Source organism: Psammomys obesus, unplaced genomic scaffold, assembly GCF_907164565.1.
Source record: "Psammomys obesus unplaced genomic scaffold, mPsaObe1.curated_primary_1811, whole genome shotgun sequence".
NCBI classification, from domain to species: Eukaryota; Metazoa; Chordata; class Mammalia; order Rodentia; family Muridae; genus Psammomys; species Psammomys obesus.
The window spans coordinates 36,517,620-36,538,853 of NW_026596079.1; positions in this window are offsets into that span (position 1 = coordinate 36,517,620).

Here is a 21,234-nt window from a genome sequence, read left to right on the forward strand (position 1 = left end):
GCGTGTGTGTGAAAAATAAGCTGAACATTTTGTAGCTGTTAGTATCTTCCTAAAGTGAATTCAGGGAACTCAGCTAGGATGGCTGGTGCTCCAGTTTGCTCCTAACTTCGGCACTTTGGATTTCCATTCACTCTGTCCTTCAGGGTGACACCAGACATCACAAAAATGGGTCTCGGCCACCCCCCTCAAATGCGTGGGATCTTGACTGACCTAGAATGCTAAGCAGGGTCAGACAGAGAGGACAGAGATGGTGCTTCCCTACCCCAAGAGACACACTTAGTCGGAAGAGCTACACTTAGGATTTTGGACTTGGACCTTTTCTTGGGTGAGGGACATGAAGTGTGGTACTCTGTCATTGTGCTGGTGGTAGCTGCAGAGCCAGCTTGCGGCCAGCCAGCTAATCATGAAAGGGAACTGTCACTCTATAGCGACCTTTGTTTAAGAGGTTAGGTGTGTGACATGTATCTCTTAATTTAGTTTCTTAAGGCATGGGCCATATACATGAGGGGCATCTATGGATTCTTCCACCTACTGAAGGGGTATGACATCTATAGGAGCCTGTGTTAAAGCACCCAGGAAAACTCGATTTGGTTTTAGTTTAATTTCAGGAGACCTATGGAAGACATTTAACCTTTTTTTCACAGACCATGCTCATTTCTGCCTGGGACCACCATCTGATCCTAAATCAACACTCTTTCAGTTAACTATAATTTCTATATCTATCTTCTCTGTCTCTCTTTCTCTTTTCCCATCTTCCCCCTCTCCTGTTTTCTGTCTTTCTTTCTTAGCTTTCTCATGTGCTTTACCTGTTTTTTTTTTTTCTTAGAAGGCTGTTCTTTGGCTCTTGAGAGTAGAGTATGCTTGAGAGCTTAGCAATACATAGGCTACTTACACCATGAGGAGTGTCAAGAGGGCAGAAAGAATACAAGAACCAGAAGACAGGATGAAGGGATACCTATTAAAGTCTGAATCTCACTGATGACTTCAGGCATTAGATCAGGGAGAGACCTACAATACCACACTAAATATTAGCTACTGATGGATTTCAGGAAAGAGGCAGCCATTGCCTTCTTTGTACTTCATAAATGAGCTCACTGGGCTCCGCCAAAAAGCTCCAAATCCACAGACACATAGACATCCTGGTTAACCTCAGTGGTTCACAAGACAAAGCAAAAACATCAAAGTATAAGAAAGGGATTTGTGAAAAGGAGCGTGGTTGGCAGGGCGGGAGAACAGGAGAGGGTGGTGCGGCGAGAGCAACCTTAAACGCATTACATAAATACACGAAATTATCAGAGAAGAAAATTAGTAAAAGCTCTAAAAAATAGGTAATCTTTCAAGTTATAATGGCTATGCCAATTGCTGTAAGTTCATTATTAATTATATAACTTAGTCAAACAAACCCCATACTTCATAAACATATAAAAGTATTATGGTCAATAAAATGTAAATCCAGTGTACTCTTAGAGGAAATTACTGTAAAGATATGATATAATTTGGAGGGGGGTTCTAATCACCCATTCTAGCTCACAAATAATGAGACAGAGACCTGTAGCTTTATTCAACAGGCTTTAAGGCATGAGAGAGCAGAGCACACAGTGATCTGCCCTAACCCTCTATGCTAGTGTGGCTACTTCCCAGCCACAGGCCCCGATTACCTGCCATATTGGTCCTGCCATGTCCTTTCCCTACCTCTTCTTTTTTCTTTCTCATCTTTCCTTTTTCTCTAAGTCATGTTCCCTACTTCAGAGCCCTCAACTGGGAATGGAAGTCCTGCTTGTTCTCTTCTCTCATCCAGCTATAAGCCCTCCAGCTTCTTTATTAGCCAATCAGAGGTAATTTGAGAGCAATGTTTATGCAACATTGATTGGTGATCATGTCAGTGTTCATGTTCCAATGGAACCAAATCTCAGGGCACAGAAGTCAGGATCTGAATACACAGCACACCAGATCAGCCCCTAACAGATTTCACTTCTATAAGGAAAACTAAAGAAACATTGTCTCTAAACTACACTGTCCAACCAAAAGAGAAGTTATTTAACTGGTCTTTTATTGTTTAATTCTTTTTTATTTTATTTTTATTAATTACAGTTTATTCACTTTGTAACCCACCTGTAGCCCCCTCCACAATCCCCTCCCAATCCCACCCCCCTCCCTCTTCTTCTCCTATGACCCTCCCCAAGTCCAATTATATGGGAGGTCCTCCTCCCCTTTTATCTGACCCTAGTCTATCAGGTCTCATCAGGACTGGCTTCTTTGTCTTCTTCTGTGGCCTGGTAAGGCTGCTCCCCCCTCAGGTGGAGGTGATCAAAGAGCAGGTCAATCAATTCATGTCAGAGACAGTCCTTGTTCCTATTATTAGTGTCCTCTTGGACACTGAGCTGCCATGGGCTTTTAATGATCGACATTTAAGTTGCTTAAAAATTTTCTATTCCAAATCATGTTATAGTAAATATTTTTAGCGTAAATGTCACTTTATGTATATACAAATACAATCATCAGAAGATTTAAATGGCAATCTTCATCAGAAAATTCAGAAAAAGATCAAAGTGTCACCCTGTTAATGAAAGGATGGTCTACACGTAATCTAACAGCCAACAGGAAAAGGAGAAGATGCTGACACTGTTTGGTTAGGCAGTAAGAGGCAAATGAAATTATTTGTAGGTTTGTACTTGACTGAACACCATCTAGATGTTTCAGTTATTCTCAGACATAAAGCACATTCCTAGAGAGTCTTAATTTTGTTCCTGATGGCAGCTTATAATGGACCAGCCTCTTGCCAAAAACAACCAGAAAACTGAGACAAGGTGCAAAGCAAATATTTTCAGATGTTGGACAAAACTAAATATTCATAAATTTTTTTTTTGCTAACTGCCTGCTATTACACAATAAGTTGTGACCACTGTGTGTCAGAGCCTCATTTTTCACACAGCATCATGAGCCCCCGAGGGTTAGGTGCAGGGATTGCATTATAAGTGTGTCGTTTGTGGCTGGGTACCCCACAATCACTTATTTCCTGCGTTTTGACAGGTTGTCTATTGCAAAAACAAGTGCCTTTGAAGAGAGTAAAATGATGAAGTTCCATCATTCCTTTGAGGATAAGCTGCACTTAGATGTGGGCATAAGGATCAATATTTAACGGAAAAAAGAATGGCCCAGGAAGATATTGCCAGTGACGTAATAGTGGCACTTTTATCCTGGGTTTAACCGACTGCTGCCTAACTCAGCTTAAGGCCTGCTCCTCAGAAGGGAATTCATACCTGAAACAGTAAGCCTAGCAAACTACCTGTGTCCGGAGAGGTAATAGACCCTACAGAACACTCTATTGTGGTCATTTTCCTGAAATAACCAATTTAATGCTCTTCAATGAGCTAAGTTAAGTAGGAAAATAATTTAAGTATGAAACATGTTAGACTTTGTGTCAGCTACCATTTTCCACAGAAACAGAAAAGAACACTTCACCCCTCCCCCCATTTACATTTTAAGAACTGGTTCACACAATTGTTCAGGCACTAATCTGAAAGCTGTAAGGCAAGTCATCAGTCTAGAAACTCAGGCAGGAGTTGGTGTTGCAGTCTTGAGACAGATTTTTTTTTCTCCATCTGTAAATCTGTGAAAGATCTTTGAAGCTAGAAAAGAAGTTATCTGTTTTCAAAATACAGTGATGAGACATGATAGAAAAGGCACACATGCAGTATTTTATACAAGATTATTTCTATGTCTCCTCAAAAATAGGGTGTGTATGTGCTGTTATCAGACAGTAGAGGTTGAATGAAAAAAATGTCACCTCTAGGTGATCATATATTTGAACACTTGGTCCCTAGTTGGTGGGAAAGTTATGAAACTGTTAGGAGGCAGAGCTGTGGAGGAAGTGTACTACAGAGGTGATGCTTTGAAGGTTTATAGCTTAGTCCTACTTCCTGTTCTTTCACTCTATTTCATTTGTTTTGAGGAAAACATTATCACTTAGCTCCTTGCTCCTTCCTACCACTGTGACATCCCTGCCTGTTGTGTTGCTTTCCTGGACATGATGTAAGCCAAAATCAACCCTTTCTTTCACAAATTACTTTTGGTCATGGTGTTTTATCATAGCAACAGAAAAGTAACTAACACATAGGCTTTATATATATTTTTGTTCATATATTGAAGTAATTGCCAGATAGTGCCTCACTTCTCCATATCGAAGCCTGAATGAATGTTTTAGAGGTATCTATAACGAAGTACTAAAATGAGGTGACCACAGAGTCAGAGAGTGGAGTAATGCATCTGTAAGCTAAGGCATGTCAAAGACTTCCAGCAACAACCAGAAAGGAAGAAAACTCTTCCTTGAGGCCTTTGGAAGGAACATTGTCCTGATGACACCTTGATTTGGAACTTAGCCTATTGAACTATGAAGGAATAAATTTCTATTGTTATGCCACTGGGCCCAGCACCTTCCAAAAGCAGCCACAGAGAAACTAGTTAGGGACTAACACACTGTTGACTCTTGCTTGTTTCTTTTCTTTTCTTTTTTTTCTACTACTCAGTATTATGTGGTCTTCAGAGGATGTTTTTCTTTTGAATTTTGGAGAGGTGTTACAGTAATAACTGTATTTATGTTCTTTCTTTTTGTGTTTGGTAGTTGCCAGTGTAGACTAGTGTGCTCTCAACTTGTCGCTGATGTTTTCTGTCTTCTCTTCTGATATATTACAGTATGTTCTCAGCTTGGCACATGTAACAACTATTTTCTAACTCCTAGTTCCACAAATAATAAATCTTGCTAACAGGTTCAATCAGGCCAAAGAAAAGAACGGTTCCCAGAGAGCAAAGTTTTAACAAGATAGACTCTACAAGGACATATCTGCATGACAACAAATACCTAAATTGATATATGCACCGAAAATTTATTGTGTGTCCACCATCTCCCAGATAAGATGCTAATCATTCACTCACAGATACCTTCCGAATCTTAATTAACACAGATGACAATGACTCAAATATATTCACATTAGTAACATCTCAATGGCCATCACATTCAGCCAACAGCCAATCCTCTTACTGGTAGGATGCCCTGTTGCTCTCTTCCATCCATCTTACTGTTACATGTCTGAGTCCAAAGCATATTTCATAGCTCGTTTGCACCTTTCAAACCAAATCTCTCATTCTGAAATTGATCTTCATGACTTCAGAAAGTTTGTTTTGAATCTGTGCTACATTTATAGCAACTTTCAAAGGTTTGTGACATGCCTTTCACAGTCATTGTGAGAACTTCAATGTGGTAGAAAACACAGCAAGGAGAATTTATTATAATTGTGTCTAACAGGAAAGGGGAATCAACCACCTACTTCAGGAAGTATAGAATAAGTATGTAGTTGTTACTAGTTGAAAGCTTCTCCTTTCTGCCACCTTTTGATGCTTTGAAAATTACAAATGCCACTTAGAGTCAGCTCAGGTGACTCTAGATTTAAGTGACCTGGAAGAGGGGTCACATTAAAGCAAATAAAGGTAAAGTCTGCTTGATAGCACAAGAGATCATGTCACTTGTGGATCACAAGCTGTTTGCTCACTCAGTTTCCAAGTGCTTTCTTTCTTTTTTTCCTATTTCTTCATCAAGGACACTTTTGTATTTGGCTTCTATTTTGACACACTATTATGATTAGACTTTATTGTCAACTTGGTACAGCATATAAGGACTTTGGAAAAGAATTTGTTAGGGATTGTCTACATTGGATTGGTATGTGAGAATGTCTACGCAGGACTGTCTTAAGTTAGCTGGTTCCCAGCCCAGTGTTACTAGCATCATTTTTTAGACAGGGAGTCTGGAAGTGTAAAAAGGTGAGGGAAGGAGCTGAGCATAAGCCATCAGGCCAGCAGCTGGGCGTGGGTTCATTCCTCTCTCTCAGCTCTTGACTGGATGTAATGTCACTATTTGAAGTTCCTTCCTTCCTTTCATCATAATGATGGGCTATAACCTACAATTACAAGCAGAAATAAACCATTTTCCCCCTTAAGTTTCTTTTGGTTGGGATATTTTATCACAGCAACTGAAATGAAACAAATAGGAAAAGCAGAGGCAGAACCAGCATATAGTTTGCCCTTGTCATTGCTGTGACTACACATGTATCAAGGAGACCTGGACAGGTTAAATATACCTTACAGCCTTGGCTACAGTTCAAGTCTTCATGCCTTTGTCCCAACTTCATGGTCTAAAGGAGAAGGACAAAGGGATAGGTTGGTTTAGATTTCATTTCTACAACTTAATAGCTTTGTAGTTTGTGTGTTTTGTTTTATGCAAAATTATCGTGGACCCATTTTCTTATGTATAAAATGAGACAAATAAGAGTAAAATAAAGTGATCAGGTAGTTACCATGTAGAAGGCTACAGAAGAATATTTTGTTTAAATCTTAACATTTATTTATTTTTGTCTCGTGTGTGTGTGTGTGTGTGTGTGTGTGTGTGTGTGTGTGTGTGCGTGCGCGCGCCTACATGCGAGTGCATGTGTGACAGATGCTCTGACTGTGGTCCTAAGCTGCCCTGGAACTCACTATATATTCCAAACCAGGCTGACACATGGTTCTTTTTGCCTCATCTTCTTAGCAATGGATTACAGGCGTGAGCCACTTTGTCCAACCAGAATAGTTCTTACTATCTTTAGTTTTCAGTTCTCATCATGATTATTTATTTCCAAATCAAAGTGAGTGCATTTAAGTAAAACTTAAGAATAAAATTCAGGGGTCACTGACTATGATATAGGGCTCAAGGCATGGAAAAACTTGGGTAGACGTGTGTGCATGCTTGCTGCACCCGAGAGGCCTCACGTTCACTTGTCCATAACACTGACCTGGGAACACTACTGATGGATGGCTCTCTTCCATTCCGTCAGGCCTTTCTTCAATTATATTTGCTTTTTTCCTTTTCTACATTCAACATTTTTCTTTTCTCTAAATATGCATACACACACACACACATATACAAGGACATTATTGATTTTTCCCATTTGAAATGGACACTATGAGGCATTATAAGACTAATGTCCTTGAAGTAAATATATGCATATAAACACACATGGATGAATTTGAATTTTGCTTTGGCTGTGTATTAGCTTTATGACCTTGAGCATGCTACTTATCTCTCTGAACTTCAGTTTCCTCACTTAAAAATGGCTATAATTTTATCTGTATGAACTGGTTTCTGAAAGGAAGGAATATATTATGCAGAAGTCTTTCCCTGAAACAATTTGTTGTGGAACTGAGACAAAATATTATCCATTACTGAAATTTCCACTGTGACTTTTCAGATATGATCTAACCTGGAGTTTTCACATGGAATTCACTTGATAATGTTCTTCTAGAATAATCAATGAATGAGAAAACCCAGTAAGATTTTGAAAATAAAAGGAGAGCACTTTCCATATTAAGTATCCACTAATGATTCAGTATAAATATATATTAACTAAAGAGATTAATAAAAGTAAATTTTGATATAGACGTGGGAATTTTTTATGTAGCAAATGAAGAATTATAAAGTAATGAGAAAAGAACATATTAATAAATGATATTAGAAAATGTAGCTAAATATTAATAAAACTCCAGCTAGATCTTTACATTCATGGCTAAAAATATAAAACTCAAATTAAATATTGAGGAGGTTAAGCAACATGCTGAAGATCCTACAGTTAATGAGAATTCTAGCTGGAAATTAAATTGCTATAATATGTAGCACAGAACTGTGTAAGAAAAATGTTATTAATTCCATAATGGCTATTAAATATACATACAGAATGCACACATAGGAAGATTGTGTGTGTGTGTGTGTGTGTGTGTGTGTGTGTGTGTGTGTGTAACTACCAGCCAGAGAAAAATGCTATGGTAATATGGATAATATTAATTCTCCGTAGTGAACGAAATGCTTTGCCTTCATATAATTTTCTGCATTTTTATAGTGGATTTTTTTTTATAATCAGAAAAAATGAACACTTATAAGAATGTATTTGGTCCTTTAAAATAGAAGAATCTAAAAATTGCTTGATCTCTATACAGGTATCTCTGTGTTTTCTTGAAAGTGATGATCTCAGAGCAAGAGGAAATTTAACCACTGACTCATGGTAAACTCTATAAAACAGGGGAGACTCTCCTATGCTTGCTTAGGTTCCAGTCTGTTTCAGTTTTGCTTCTCCCCTTCACTTGGATTTTTTTCCCCTTTGTTGAAGTGGCTTAGGCACAAAGGCACCTACAGTCTTACTGTTTTCTACTTATATTCTCCTGAAAAATACTATTATTCTGAAGCTATTGATGACTTAACGTCAAGAACCCTGTTCCCAGGCCTGGAGAGGTAAGACTGGTGTGGTTCCAAGACCATTTGAACAGCGTTACAAAGATCACAGCAGCTTCTAGGAAGCTTCTAGCTTCTGCCTTAACACTCACCTGTCATAGGTCAGTGGGTCAAGATTAAACCTCGAGAATTGATTAAATCAAATATGGAAAATTAACCATGAAGAACTTCAGGCTGGGTTCAAAATCTTAAATGGAGAGTGAGTGACAGTGTTTGTGTAACTGTATATGTGCATGTGTGTGTTTTATGTACTGACTAGTTTCACAGGACAGATGTCAGCAATAAAACAACAGAAACAAAGAAATTAGGCTTCACGAAGGATTCCTCCTTGCCTAACCTTGGGAAAGCCATTGCTCTAAAAAAAAAAAAAAAAAAAACCAAAATCAACAAACAAACAAACAAAACCTTAGACTCTACCAAGTTCCACTATGAGGTACTAATTTCTCAACTTTAGTCTATAAGAACTTGGACCCATATCTGTGACAAATAGAAAGACTATGCTGTTTTGCCTTTAAATGACAGTTGATGGTTATACATATTTTCTAACAGTCAATAAAAACTCAGGAAACATGAAAGGAGTTAGATAATTTGACCTGTATATTAAAAATATATAGGATAAGAAAGTAAAGAAGGGGGTATAGGTCCTTTTCACGCATCTTCCTTGGTTGGTGCATCAGTTTGTGCTGGCCCACATGTGCCCAGATTTGTTGGTTCTGTTGGTCTTTGCAGGGAGCTTTTGTCTGCTCTGGGTCCTTCTACCCCCCACTATTTCCTACAACTCCCTGAGCTCTGCTCAAAGTTTGGCTGTGAGTCTTAGCATCTGCTTTGATTCCCCTGCTAGGTGGAGTCTTTCAGAGGACATCTGTGGTAGACTCCTGTCCTGTTCCCTGTCTTTAACCACTTCCAGCGTTTATTCTATTTGCCCTTCTGAATGAGAATGAAGCATCCTCCTTAGGGTCTTCCTTCTTTATCTTCTTTAGGTCTATTGAGTGTAGTATGATTATCCTGTGTTATTGACTAATATCCACTCATAAGGGAGTATATTCCATGTGTGTCTTTCATGAAGAGGACCTAGAACCCCTACTCAGATGTACCCAACAGGCAGATTAGTCTTCATGTGGGGTCCCTAGTATGGAAAGTCGGCACTGTCTTGGATATGGACTCTGTTGCCTGGTCTTTGATCACTTCCCCCTCTTCAGGGGTGGGAGGCATTACCAGGCCACTGAGGAAGAATATGCAGGTAGTTTTTTTTTTTCATTTAGCAATTTTTTTATTTTTTAAAATATTAATCACAGGTTATTTACTTTGTATCCCAGCCGTAGTCTCCCCTCATTCCCTCCCAATCCCACCCTCCCTCCCTCATCTCCTCCCTGCCCCTTTCCAAGTCCACTGATAGGGGAGGTCCTCCTCCCCTTCCATCTGACCCTAGCTTATCAGGTCTCTTCAGGACTGGCTGCAATGTCCTCTTCTGTGGCCTGGCAAGGCTGCTCCTCCCTTGGGGGGGGGGTCGAAGAGCTCGTCATTGAGTTCATGTCAGAAATAGTCCCTGTTTCCCTTACTAAAGAACCCACTTGGATACTGAGCTACCATGGAGTATATCCAAGCAGCGGTTCTAGGTTATATCCATACGCGGTCCTTGGTTGGAGAAACAGTCCCATGAAAGACCCCTGTACCCTGATATATTTGGTTCTTGTGGAGCTCCTGTCCTCTCCAGGTCTTACCAGCTCCCCCTTCTTTCATATGATTCCCTGCACTCTGCCAAAGGTTTGGTTATGAGTCTTAATATCTGCTTCAATACACTGCTAGGTAGAGTCTTTCAGAGCCCCTCTGTGGTAGTCTCCTGTCCTGTTACTTGTTTTCTCCTACATCCAATGTCCATCCCATTTGTCTTTCTAAGTGAGGATTGATCACCTTACCCTGGGTCCTCTTTCTTGTTTCTCTTCTTTAGGTGTATAGATTTCAGTATGTTTATCCTATCTTCTAGGTCTATATAAGTGAGTATATTCCATGTGTGTCTTTCTGCTTTTGGGATACCTCACTCAGGATGATCATTTCTAGGTCCTACCACTTGCCTGCAAATTTCATGATTTCCTCACATTTAATTGCTCAGTAGTATTCCATTGTGTAAAAGTAACAATTTCTGTATCCATTCCTCAACTGAGGGACACCTGGGTTGTTTCTAGATTCTGGCTATTACAAATAAAGCTGCTACAAACATGGTTGAGCAAATGTCCTTGTTGTGTACTTGAGCATCTTTTGGATATATGCCTAGGAGTGGTATAGCTGGATCTTGAGGGAGCACTATTCCTAATTGTCTGAGAAAGTGCCAGATTGATTTTCAGAGTGGTTGTACAAGTTTACATTCCCACCAGCAGTGGAGGAGGGTTCCCCTTTCTCCACAACCTCTCCAGCATATGCTGTCACTTGAATTTTTGATCTTAGCCATTCCGATGGGTGTAAGATGAAATCTCAGGGTCGTTTTGATTTGCATTTTCCTGATGGCTAAGGACGTTGAGAATTTCTTTGAGTGTTTTTCATGCAGGTAATTATAATGAGACTTGATATGCTGGGCTCAGGTGGAAGCAGAGGAAGGTCTTCCCTTTCTGAGAAATAGAGGAGATTAGTGGGGAAGAGGAACGGATGGTGATATTGGGAGAAAATAAGGCAGGGAGCTACAATCGCCATGTAAAGTGAATGAATTAAAAAGGAAATTCATATCAGTTATTTAGGCATAATGCTGATGCTGATGTCAACACAATAAGATAACTCTTCCTCAAAGTGAATATGAAACAATTTATTCTGTGACCCTGAAACAGGACAGATACAGGTTACCTCAAATTCTGTTTCAACTTGGTAACAGTTTCATGCAGGTTTTTAGTACATTTATTTTTTATTTACTACAATTTTTTTCACTTTGTATTCCAGCTGTAGTCCCTTCCCTTATCCCCTCCCAAACCCATCCTCCCTCTCTCATCTCCTCCTATGCCCCTCTTCAAGTCCACTCATAGGGGAGATCCTCCAACCCTTCCATCTGACCCTAGCCTATCAGTTCTCATCAGGACTGGCTGCATTGTCTTCCTCTGTGTCTGGTAAGGCTGCTCTCCGCCCCCCCCCCCCACACACACACAAAGGGGGAGGTGATCAAAGAGCCAGCCACTGAGTTCATGTCAGAGACAGTCCCTGTACCCTTTACTAGGGAACCCACTTGGACACTGAACTGCCATGGCCTACATCTTTGGAGGGGTTCTAGGTTATCTCCATGAATGGTCCTTGGTTGGAGTATTAGTCCCAGAAAATACCTCTGGGCCCAGATTTTTTGGTTCTGTTGCTCTCCTTGTGGAGCTGTTGTCCCCTCCAGGTCTTTCTATCTCCCTCTTCTTTCATAAGATTCCCTGCCCTCTGTGCAAAGTTTGGCTATAAGTCTCAGCATCTGCTTTGATATCCTGCTGGGTAGAGTCTTTCAGAGGCCCTCTGTGGTAGGCTCTTGTCCTGTTCCCTATTTTCTCTCCCTTCCCTTGTCCATCTCATTTGCCTTTCTGAGTGAGGATTGAGAATCTTACGCAGGGTCCTCCTTGCTTAGCTTCTTTAGGTGTATAGATTTCAGTATGTTTATCCTATATATGTCTACTATTCACTTGTAAGTCAGTATATGCCATGTGTGTCTTTCTGCTTCTGGGATACCTCACTCAGGATGATATTCATGCCGTTTTTCAATCAACAGGATAAAGAGAGTCATAAATCAGGGTACTTTCAAATATACATTGTTGGGTACATTAGATGGAGGAGTTGTTACTGCCAAGTATGGACACCTCTGCTACCAACCACATGTGCAGTCTTGTGGCCATTTGGTTGGTGGACGTTAGTGGTTTTTATGTACATTCTTAAGAATTACTCAAGGTTCATAAGTATGTTACATCACCTGAAGAGGTAGTTAATAAATAACTTTTAAAAATATTCAGTTTATTTACTTTACATTCCAACAGTTCTTCCTCTTTCTTTTCTTCCCAGTCCCCCCTTCTCCTCCTTTCCCCTTTCCTCTCTCCCTCTCTCCTGTATCAACCTTCCCCAACACATCAAGTAACATTAGGACACAGCATATCCTCATCCCCTGAGGCCAGGCAAGATGCAAGCCCTGCCAGCGAGATGTAATCAAAAAGCAGCCAACAGAGTCCATTTTAGAAACACCCACCCCCTCCACTTGCCAGGCACCCCATATGAAGACCAAGCCAACCCATCTACCACATATGTGCAGGGGTCTTAGGTCCAGATCATGCATTCTCCTCAGTTGATGTCTCAGTCTCTGTAAACCCCCATGGGCCTGTATTAGTTGTCTCTATTGGTCTTCTTGTGAGGTTCCTGTCCCCTCCAGGTCCTTCCATCTTTCCCGCAACACTTCCACAGGACCCTGGAGCTCTGATCCATGCTTGACTGCAAGTCCCAGCATCTATCTTGATCCTATCCACTGGAGTCTCACAGACTACAGTCAAGTTAGACTCCTATCTGTAAACAGAGCATAGCAGCATCATTAAGAGTATCAGAGGCTGGCTCTCCACCGTGAGGTGGGTCTCAGGTTGGGTCAATTATTGGTTGGACATTCCCTCAATCTTTCTTCCCTCTTTATCCCTGCACTTCTTGTAGGCAGGGTAAGTTTTGGATCAAAGATTTTGTAGGTGGGTTGTTGCAATGTTGGTATAATGTTCTTGTGGAATGTATACAATTTACCCTTGTTCATTCAATGCTGATTTTTCTACCCCACTATCTGGTTTCAATGGGGACATTGCATTGTAATGCTTATTCTAACAGTTTGTTTAAACAAAATGTCTCAAGCTTGTGAAAATATGCTAACATTTGTTCTCTCCATTGCCAACAACAACAACAACAACAAAACCAGTCTTGCTGAGCAATGAGGAGAATAAGGTGGGACATCCTGGTCTGGATGGAAGAAGAAAAAAGTGAGTGGGGGGAGGGATGCAAGAGGAGAGGATCAGTAAACATTAGGAGAAATGAACCGGATCTAAGATATGACTGAAAAAGCAAGGATAATGTGGAAAATCTGAATGGGAGGAAGCTGTGCGGTCTTGGGGGTTTAGGATGGAACAATTATTGCCCATTGTGCTCTATGGTAATTAAATAAATCCTAGTCTCTGTGGTGTGATTTGGGTAAGCAGTTACTTAAAAATAAGTGATGTTTAACTAAAAGATAAATCAATATTAAATATTAATAATCATCAACAGGGGTTGGCTCTTTACCTTGGGTGAGGTTGGTACAATTATTGATTGGACATTCTCTCAATCTTTCTTTCCTCCTTTATCCCTGCACTTCTTGGAGGCAGGGTAACTTTCTGGATGAAAGGTTTTATCAGTGCATTGTTGTTCCCTTCCTTCCACCAGTCCTGCCGGGCTAGGAGGTGGTCACTTCAGTCCTCATGTTCCCCCTGTTAGGAGTCTCAGCTAGAGTGACATATCCTCCCAGGAGCCTACCCTGTCACAGGTCTCCAGCTTGACAAAGATATGTCTCCCCTCAGTTTCCCTTCTTGTTCCCAGCTCTCTCACCTTCTACGTCCATTCTCCCCACATCTGATCCCCAACCTTGTTTTCCTCCTCATTCCATCTCCTGCCCAGTTCCCTCTCTTCATCCATGTCTGCTGCCTATATCTATTTCACCTTTTGAGTGACATTCCATCACCCTTCCTTAGGACCTCCTTGTTACTTAGCTTTCTTGGGTGTGTGGAGTGTAGTGTTGTTATCCTGGACTATAGGTCTAATTATCTTGCTTATAAGTATGTACAAACCATGTGTGTCTTTCTGCATCTGGTTTACCTCATTTAAGATGATCTTTTCTAGTTCCATCCATTTGCCTGCAAATTTCATGATTTCTTCTTTGTTTTAAATAGCTGAATAGTATTCCATTGTGGAAATGTACCACAATTTCTGTATTCATCCTTCAGTTGAGGGACATCTAGGTTGTTTCCAGTTTCTGGCTATTACAAATAAAGCTGCTATGAACATGGTTGAGCAAATGTCCTTGTTGCATGGTGGAACATCTTTCAGGTATATGTCCAGGAGTGGTATAGCTGGGTCTTGAGGTGAAGTATTCCCAATTTTTTGAGTAAGTGGCAGATTGATTTCCAAAGTGGTTGTACAAGTTTACATTCCCACCAGCAATGGAGGAGGGTTCCCCTTTCTCCACATCCTCTCCAGCATGTGTTGTCACTTCAGATTTTGATCTTAGCCATTCTGACTGGTGTAAGATGAAATCTTAGAGTAATTTTGATTTGCATTTCTCTGATGGCTAAAGACATTGAGGATTTCTTTAAGTATTTCTCAGCCATTCAAAATCCCTCTGTTGTAGATTCTAGTTTTAGCTCTGCACTCCATATTTAAATTGGATTGTTTGATTTGCTGATGTTTGTTTTCTTAAGTTCTTTTTATATTGTAGATATTAGCCTTTTGTCTGATGTAGAGTTGATCTTTTCCCAATCTGTAGGCTTCATTTTGTTCTATTGACAGTGTCCTTTGACCTCCAGAAGATTCTCAATTTCATGAGATCCCATTTTTCTCTGTTCAGGATGTTGTCTCCAATGCCAATGAGTTCCAGACTTTTCCTCACTTTGTCTTCCTCACCAGATTTAGAATCAAGGTCTTTGACCCACTTGGACTTGAGCTTTGTTCAGAGTGATAAATATAGGTCTATTTGTATTTTTCTACATGCATACATCCAGTTAGTTCAGAACCATTTATTGAAGATGTTTTCTTTTTTCCATTGTATGGTTTTGGATTCGTCATCAAAAATGAAGTGTCCATAAGAGTGTGGGTTTATTTCTGTGTTTTCAATTCAGTTCTGTTGATCAAACTGTCTATTTCCATGCTGATAATGTACAGCTGTTATTACTATTGCTCTGTAGTGTAGCTTGAAATCAGGGATGTTGATATCGCCAGTTCTTTTATTGTGCAGAATTGTTTTGGCTACGGTGGGTCTTTTATTTTTCTATATAAAGTTTCTGGTTGCTCTTTCCAGAACTGTAAAGAATTGTGTTGGAATTTGATGGAAGTTGCATTGAATCTGTAGATGACTTTTGGCAGGATGGCCATTTTACTGTGGTAATCCTACTGATACATGAGCATGGGAGACCATCTGGCCCAGGGCTTTCCTCGATGGGGAGGCTTTCGATGACTGCTTCTATTTCCTTAGAGGTTATAGGTTTATTTAAATTGCTAACCTGATATTTATTTAACTTTGTGTCCAAGTATGTGGTCAATTTTGGAGAAGGTTCCTTGGGGTACTTAGAAAAAGGTTTATTTTTTCATGTTTGGATGGACTGTTCTGTAGATATCTGTTAGGTCCAATTGACTCATAATGTTAGTTAGCTTCTTTATTTCCCTGTTTAGTTTCTGTCCCAGTGATCTGTTCAGTGGTGAGAGAGGTGTGTTGAAGTCTCCTACTATTAACATATGGAGTTTGATGTGTGATTTAAACTTTACTAATTTTTCTTTTACAAATGTGGGCACCATTGTCTTTGGGGTACATACATTCAGAATTGAGATGACATCTTGGTTGATTTTTCCTTTGATGAGTATGAAGTGCCTCTCCACATCACTTTTGGTTAAATTTTGTTGAAACTCTATTAGATATTAGAATAGCTATCCAAGCTTGTTTCCTGTGTCTGTTTGCTTGAAAAACCCATTTTTCTAGACTTTTAGTCTGAGATAATGTCTGTCATTATTTCACTTTTTAAAATTTATTTATTTTTATTAATTACAGTTTATTCACTTTGTATCCCAGCTGTAGCCCCTTTCCTTAGCCCCTCCCAATCTCTTCCTCCTTCCTGTGTTTTCTTGGGTGTAGTTGATTTTGTTAGACTGGAGTTTTCCTTCTAGTATCTTCTGTATGGCTGGTTTGCCATGTCGATATTGTTTAAATTTAATTATGTCATGGAATATTTTGTTTTCTCTATCTATGTTGATTGAAAGCTTTGTTGGGTATGGTAGTCTGGGTTGACATCTGTGGTCTCTTAGACTCTGCATGACATCTGCCCAGGCCCTTCTGGCTTTCACAGTTTCTGTTGAGAGGTCTGATATGATTCTGATAGGTCTATATTTATATGTTACTTGGCCTTTTTCCCTTGCTGCTTTTAATATTTTTCTTTGTTCTATAGATTTAGTGTTTTGAATATTATGTGACATGAGGAGCTTCTTTTCTGGTCTGTTTAGTATTCGATAGGCTTCTTGTATGCTTATGGACATCTCTTTCTTTAAGTTGGGAAAATTTTCTTCTATGATTTTCTTGAAAATATTTTCTGAACCTTGGAGCCTGGAATCTTCTTTTTCACCTATCCCCATTATTCTTAGATTTTGTCTTTTCATAGTGTCCTTGATTTCTTGGATATTTTGTGTTTGGAACTTTTCCGATTTTACTTTTTTTTTTGAGAGGTGTATCAATTTCTGCAATTGCATCTTCAGTGCCTGAGATTCTCTCTTCCATCTCTTGTATTCTGTTAGTGATGCTTACCTTTGTGGTTCCTGGTCTTTTCTCTAATTTCTCAAGCTCCAGAGTTTTCTCCGTTTGTGTTTTCTTTATTGATTCTAATTCTGTTTTCATGTATTGCACCATTCCCTTCATCTGTTTGAATGTGGATTCCTGTCTTTCCATTATGGACTCTATGTTTTTATTCTTCTCCTCTTTATGTGCCTCTATTTGTGTGGCTATATTTGCCTGTATTTCTTTGAGAGCTTTGTTTATTTTCTCTTTTTTTGTGTTAAACATTTTATTCACAAATGATGAAAAATATACTTTAAGTAATTTCTATTTAATACTAACAAGGGATTAATTTTCCTGTAATAGAAATCTCACCATTCTTCAAATGATATTCCTTTCTTCTTTTTTGTAAGAAATAGCATTTCTTATTTTTATTTTTATTAATTACAGTTTATTCACTTTGTATCCCCTCTGTGGCTCCCTCCCTCCTCCCCTCCCAAACCTACCCTTCCTTCCTCATCTCCTTCCATGACCCTCCCCTAGTTCAATGATAAGGGAGGTCTTCCTCCCCATCCTTCTAATCCTAGTCTATCAGGTCTCATCAGAAGTGGCTGCATTGTCTTCCTCTGTGGCCTGGTAAGGCTGCTCCCCCCTCAGGGGGAGGTGATCAAAGAGCAGGCCAATCATTTTCTCTTTATTTCCCTCTATTTGTGTGGCTATTTCTTTGAGAGTTTTGTTTGTTGCCTCTTTATGTTCCTTATGTTTATAAGCATAGTTTTAAAATCATTTTCCTGCGTTTCCAATAAATTCAAATATCCATTGGTTTTGGGGGTTGCTGGTGAACCCGGGATGTCTTGACTTTTGTTGGATGTGTTCTTACACTGACCTCTAGCCATCTGTTTATCTGTAACCTTCTTTGTTTGTTCCTGGAGTCTGTGCTTCAGACTGGGTCTGTCTGTCTCTGTTGTCTGGAACATTCTTCAGGAAGATCAGAGAGGTCCACTGGTTAGAGGTGGATGTTGGTGTTCCAGCTGTAGCTGACGGCGGAAGGTTGCAGGTGCGTGTGTGCAACCACGGGGGGTGTGCATGGAAGTGTGCCTTGGGGGACAGGGTGCTAGAGCTTGGAGGTGCCTGAAGGATGAAGCTTAAGCACAGGAGGGGGTGCTGGTGCTGTTTGTGGGATCAACGTGCATGTGCAGGGTCCCTGAATACCTCAGTGGCCTACAGGCCTGTAGTACTGTCCTACTGGCATTCAGATCTGTCTGGACTACAGGAATTGTTTGGCTGGACTCCACTGGACTCAACATGAACCTTCCATGTTGAGAATGCTGTCCCAAGGATCCCTGTGTTGACCACAGTGGTCCTGTGGGTGGGAGGGATCTATGTCTGGCTGCTAGTGTAGAGGGTCCCTGGATCTCAGGCTCTGAATGCACTCACTTGAAGGCACTCCCTCTAGCTTCCAGTTCTAATTGGAAAGCACAGGGTTTTCCCCTGCTCTCTACTCTCAGATTTGGGCCGGCAGGGGGAAATGAGACTGTAGGAGATCCATCAGCTCAGTGGTGTCCACTGCTTGCCAGGCAGGGATAGCTGTACTTGGGGCAGCTGTCTCTGCAGTCTCAGTCACAGAGCAACGAGACTCCTTCTTGGGTCAGCTGCCTCTGCTGTCTTAGTAACTGAGCACAGAGGCTCCTGTTTGGGTCAGCTGCCTCTGCTGTCTTAGTAACTGAGCACAGAGGCTCCTGCTTGGGCTAGCTGCAGCTGCCAACCTGTGAGGCCTGTACTGCCGCTGCTTCTGTTGTCTCAGTAACCGAGCATGGAGACTCATGCTTGGGGCAACCATTGCCACCTCTGGCAAATAGAGAGGCCCATGCTTGGGGCAAAGGGAAACGCAGGGGTGTTGAATATTTGCCACTCTCAGTCCCTGGAGATGGCCATGGGTGACCTGGATGCAAACTGTCCCAGCTAATGTGTTGTCCCCTCTTGCTCAGGAAGCCTCAATGTCAATGTTCTGGCTTCAGCTGCCTCTCCACTCACCAATTTCAGAGTTTGGAATTTTGTGCCCCTCATATACAGTGCTCGCTGGTAGCCACAATCTTGGATTCCCCTCTATCATTATTTCCGAGGTGTGTTTCTTGTGTGCAACAGAATGATAGGTCATGTTTACTCAACCATTCTGTTAACCTGTGTCTTTTTACTGGAGAGTTGAGGTCACTGATGTTGAGAGATATTGATGACCAGTTGTTACTTCCTGTTATTTTGATGTTGTTGGTGTTAGATTATGTGTGCATGTTTTTTTCAGTTTTGCAGCTGTGGGGTTATTTGTTTCCTGTGTTTTCCTGGGTGTAGTGAACCTCCTTGGTTTGGAGTTTTCCTTATAGTATCTTTAGGGATGGGTTTATCTCTAGGTACTGTTTAAACTTGGTTTTGTCATTGCATATCTTGTTTTCTCCATCTATGGTGATTGAAAATTTTGGTGGGCGTAGTGGTCTGGGTTGACAACTGTGTTCTCTTAGTGTCTGCATAACATCTGTCTAGGCCCTTCTGGCTTTCATAGTCTCTATTGAGAAGTCACATGTAATTCTTACAGGTTTGTCTTTATATGTGACTTGGCCTTTTTCCCATTCAGCTTCTAATATTCTTTCTTTGTTCTGTACATTTAGTGTTTTGATTATTATGTGATGGGAAGGATTTCTTTCCTGATCCAATTCATTTGGTGTTCTGTACACTTTTTTTTTATATTTATAGGCATTTCTTTCTTCAGGTTTGGGAATTTTTCTTCTATGGTTTTGATAAAATTATTTTCTGGACTTTGGAGTTTGGAGTTTCTTCTAGTCCTATTATTCATAGGTTGATTCTTTTCATAATGTCCCAGAGTCCATGGTTGCTTTGTTTCAGAAACAAAACAGGTTAGCTTTGACATTTTCTTTGACTGATGTATCAATTTCTTCAGTCTTTATCTTCTACCCCTGAGATTTTCTCATCCACCTTGTATATTCTGTTATTGATGCTTGTGTCTACAATTTCTGTTCTCTTCCTTATGTTTTCCATCTCTAGGATTGCCTTGGACTGTGTTTTCTTTATTTCTTTTATTTCCATTTTTAGGTCCTTGGCAGTTTTATTAATTTCCTTCTCCCATTAGGTTGTATTTTTTGTGTTTCTTTAAGGGATTTACTGAGTGCCTTCACCTATTTGGTTGTATTTTCCTGCAGTTCTTTAAGGTATTTATTTTCTTCTTTTAAGGTCTCTATCATTTTCATAACCCAAGATTTAAGATCATTTTCTTGTGTTTCCAGTATGATAGTATCCTCAGGGCTTGCTGTGGTAGGATAGCTGGGTTTGGTGGTGTCATATGGCCCTGGGTTTTTTGTTGGTGTTTTTGCACTGACCTCTAGCTGTTTTGTTGACTCTGTTATTTTCAGGCCTGGTGGTTTCTCATGGTAATACATCTCTGGAGTTGTAGGTAGAACTTCAGGTCCCACATGGCCACAGTCCTCTGGTTTTCCTGATGATCCTTGATCAGTGTTTGTCTCAGGGTCGAAGATCTGGGTGGGTCCCGGAAAATGGCATAGGCAGGGTATCTGTGGTGTGGGATGTCCAGAGGAAGTGCAGCACCGAGGGCCCTGGGAAGATCTGGCCACTGTTGCTGGTAGGTGTGGCAGGCCAGTAGATGTATGGCAGGGGGAGGAGGGGTGATTCTGTAAGAAATAATTTTTAAGGGCTTAAAATTTTCCAAGATAAATTGTAAGGAGGCTCTGAACCTGCAACATTCTAACCTCTCCACGGTCACTAAAATCATCATCAGTCAATTATATTTCCAAGAAGGGCCAATGTAATGTGGTTTTCATTCCCTATCCATGAGAGGCAACAAAGCTATAAGTACAAGAAAAGTGTCTCCTTGACTAAGAGCACCCATACTGGCCAGTGAATACAAGAAGGAGGGCACAAGCTCATCTGGGATGGTTGTTTTTCCCGCCCCATATTGATGACTATTATATGACACATAGAGTCACAATTTGTAAAGAGTGATGTGACCACAAAACAATCCACAGGGGAACTTAATGCTGCTCATTGTTTCTCAGCTATTCTCTAGACCTTTTGTCTGACCTCAATATTTGTGCCTTTACAAAGAGCAAGGAATTCAGGTCACTGCTAACCAGTCTTGAATAATTTACACAGCAGACACAGCTTAGAGTTCAGTAAACAGTTTTTCCTGCTTTTATGTTAAACGTTAATTACAACATTCCAGGCCTTGCTTGTTAATTGAATTGGTAGTCAGAGAATTTAACATTTACTTTAAATTGACCACATGCTGCGCTGGCGGGTGAGAATCTGCTCTCCTGGGGCAGTTAGTTGTTCTGAACCAGCACTATTTTTTCTTTTTTTCCTTAGCAGCAATGCACAGGGATCCTCATAAAAAACCAACAATGCCCTGGAACAGCTTGAGAAC